Source organism: Octopus sinensis, linkage group LG5 (assembly GCF_006345805.1).
Source record: "Octopus sinensis linkage group LG5, ASM634580v1, whole genome shotgun sequence".
NCBI lineage: Eukaryota > Metazoa > Mollusca > Cephalopoda > Octopoda > Octopodidae > Octopus > Octopus sinensis.
In genome coordinates this window covers 92338188-92340687 of record NC_043001.1, presented here as the reverse complement: position 1 = coordinate 92340687, position 2500 = coordinate 92338188, and the positions used below count along the sequence as shown (strand labels likewise).

At 27.7% G+C, this 2500-nt stretch overlaps 1 protein-coding gene across 1 annotated transcript in view; it reads right to left on the bottom strand.

Annotated features, from left to right (window-relative positions):
• The window catches only part of LOC118763527, a 43745-nt gene that overhangs the window by 9486 nt on the left and 31759 nt on the right, over positions 1 to 2500 (bottom strand). The gene's annotated exons all lie outside the window — the stretch shown is intronic.

The following is a 2500-nucleotide window of genomic DNA, read 5'->3' as shown; positions in this document are numbered from 1 at the left end:
TAGTCATACATATCTGCATATCATATGTTTATATATATATATATGTATATAACCAAAAAATAAGCAACAAGAATGGATCAGTAGTTTAGTACAATTGTTTCATACTATAAACATTTTATTAAAGCTCTAAATATTACAGCAAATATAATGTCAAGTACTCTTCAGCTAAATTTCATATAGGTTTTCCAAACATCTTAGAGAGTGTAAATATCCTTATAAAGTTATAGAAGTGAGTGCCAGGAACTTGAAGTAAGATTCCAAGCAGACTATATATATGTTTTCCAACAATACAAAGTTATTAAATTAATTATTGACATCCCAGAGAAGATAAATCTACTCATAGAGATGTAGATATAAATTTCAAGACACATGAGTAAAGATGCCGATCAGACCACGATTAAGTTCGCATCTAACTGTTGCAAACAAAATTTTTCTGTGTCCCTTTCTGTAGAAGAGCGTAGGCTCGAAACGTAAAATACTTTTTCTATTCCTGAGCGTTATACTAATACATCTCCCTATATATATATATATATATATATATATATATATATAGATATATATATATATATATATATATATACTACAAAATTAGAGAATGGAGAAACATACTTAAATCAATAAAACATCAACTATCAGATGATACCCAATCAATACTTTAATACACCATTACATGTATGTGCGATTGATCTGTAGATGCGCGTGTGAATATTGGCGTTCCTTGACTAACCAACCGTATAATTTCTTTTGTGATTTAAATTTCAAACCAATAGCCAATCGAATTAATCTAAATTATCATTACCTAGTGGTCAGTATTTCTTAACTCATAGTTATTTCAATCTTGAAAGGATGGACTTGGTGCAAACATAACTGTATATATTATTATTATTATTATTGCTATTATTAATATTAATAGTAATTTTTATTAACTTTTATAGCTTTATAATTTTATGAACTGAACCATGGTTTTAATTATTATTTTTCATCTCCCTATGTGTTAGTTTTTTTTAAAAACTATTAGCCAAATATGTATAATATCGGTGCTTATTAATATTAATATATACACTGATATATATTTTGTTTTATTTTGTTCTGTTTACCTTCCATTATTGTACCAATAAGTATTATATTATATAAGTGTAGCATTATGAAGTTTATGTATAAGTTTTTATATTTTACATTTTTATATTTTTATATTTATATGTATATGGTTAAATAATCTTTTTCACAATTAAACAAATTTAATTCTCTGAAGAGCCGTGGGGCATCCTTGTTAATGCCTCATTATACCTGCCTTTATGGCTTATAGGTTAAATGAGGTATGACGCCCTCACTGCCGAAACAGCTGTCAGAATTGATTTAATTACATTTATATTTGAAATTTTATACTTATATCTCTTTGTCTATCTACTCTTACTGTATATTTTTATAATGCCTTTACTGATATGTAATGGTGTATTAAAGTATTGATTGGGTATCATCTGATAGTTGATGTTTTATTTTTTAAGTATGTTTCTCCATTCTCTAATTTTGTAGTATTAATTTACGGTAATATTATTACCTTTACCCATATAATACAATGGATGAACTGATTGTTTGGCAATTTTTAACATCTATGTATTAGTCTTGTTGGGTACCTATCTAGCAGATATTAGATATATATTATCCCATGGTGGGTTGAATTTTCAACCCCTATCTCATTTTATAACCTATATATATATATATATATATATATATATATATATATATATATATATATATATATATATATATACACACCACGTATGTGTGTATATATGTATGTGCGGGAACGTGTGTGCGAGCACGTGTGTGCGTGTGTATAAATATATCTTCATTGGGTTTAAGCCGAGTTGCGTGGCAAATAACCAAATAATCCGTATCAATAACTCTATGTCTAATTTTCCCCTGTTATCGTATCCGTATCACTTATGAATCGAGTTTGGAGTTTCCCAGAGTACATGGAAGGGGAGAGGGGGTGGAGAAAATAAAGCAAAATACAAGATATTGTTTATTAGATATCCAGTTACACTATGAAGTAAGCTTCATTAAAAAAAATTGTTTATTAAGTTAACAACGAGTAACTATAAGTTGCATAATGTAAATTATATAATCAAAATTTATAGAATCATCAGAGACGTATAACCTTTATGCGTAACATTCCTGTATTCCAGTAATGTTATGTAGAAAGGTTACACATCTCTGACGATTTCACAATGTGTCTTGTTTATGAAATACACATTATGTAACTAAATATCACCCTTTCTTAAATATATGTACATATAGATACATATGTATTATATATTGGGTCAACCCATAAATAATGTTGCTTTTTATTATACTTTTATTTTTCAAACTTAAGATAACAAAGTTGTTTTTTAATCCAAAATATATTCTCCTTCATTTTCTACAATGCTTTTCCATCTATCTGGTAGGCTTGCAAGGCCTCTCTTCCAAAATTCACTTGTCCAGGACGAAAAGTACT